This window comes from Oryzias melastigma, linkage group LG9 (assembly GCF_002922805.2).
Source record: "Oryzias melastigma strain HK-1 linkage group LG9, ASM292280v2, whole genome shotgun sequence".
Taxonomy (NCBI): domain Eukaryota; kingdom Metazoa; phylum Chordata; class Actinopteri; order Beloniformes; family Adrianichthyidae; genus Oryzias; species Oryzias melastigma.
This window is the reverse complement of record NC_050520.1, coordinates 4,663,236-4,664,051: the sequence shown is the minus strand read 5'-3', so window position 1 is coordinate 4,664,051 and position 816 is coordinate 4,663,236. Positions and strand designations below refer to the sequence as shown.

At 46.1% G+C, this 816-nt stretch overlaps 1 protein-coding gene across 1 annotated transcript in view; it reads left to right on the top strand.

The window, feature by feature from the left end:
• Positions 1–434: 434 nt before the first annotated feature.
• Positions 435–816, top strand: part of LOC112148711 (2-methoxy-6-polyprenyl-1,4-benzoquinol methylase, mitochondrial) — a 3,115-nt gene continuing 2,733 nt past the window's right edge. Inside the window, exon 1 of the mRNA XM_036213669.1 lies at positions 435–581. The gene's annotated coding sequence lies outside the window, so the exon portion shown is untranslated. The remainder of the gene's footprint in view (positions 582–816) is intronic.

The window sequence follows — 816 nt, the reverse complement described above, 5'->3', positions numbered from 1 at the left end:
GGCGAGAGCCGCGAACGGCGGAAGTCGGCAGCAGGTACGTCCGAGCACGCCGGTCCAATCTGGAAAAGAAAACAAACCAAAGGAAAAGCCACAAAGGCAAGCGGCGGCAGGCGCACGCCACAGCGGAAAACTACCCGCACAGCTCCTGGAGGGTGAGACACTCTCACAACTCCGACGCGAACGTCACGAGCTACAGGCAGCAGGTAGAGTAAGAGAACTCAACTCGTAGTGGAGACAAATAGTTACCACGCACACGAGCGAGAAGAAGTTGGGGCTGAGCTCTTGGTGCCACGTGACTTTATACCTTCACGTGGGGTCACCAGGAGGTCACAGATGACTTTGTTGTCATTAATTCTCGAACTACGCATGCGCATGAAGGATCATCCAGTGCTTGAAGCACCGCCTCTGGCGGTCAGGAGGGATGGAATAGAACGTTCGTCCGCAGTTTGTCCCGCAAAATGTCTGTTTCTCCGCCGTTTTGCGGCGGCCAGACTGTCGGTGGTTCAGCGGTGCAGCCGAGAACGGCGGAGAAACTCACTTCGGCTTCGAGACCGTTTCCGAGACGGAGAAGGCAAGCAAAGGTGAGCGGGAAAAATGCTGTTGGTTGTTAGCTAGAAAACTTTATTGATAATAACAATTCAGTAAAGTTATAAAAAAAAGTAAAAATTGACAACATTTATAGTTATTAAAATGTCAATTTCTGTAAAGAAGACAAAATAACATTTAAAATAATTTAGCAAAAACGAAAATTGTATAAATAGAATATCCTAAAATTAACATTACCGATATATATATTTATATATATATTCTAAATGT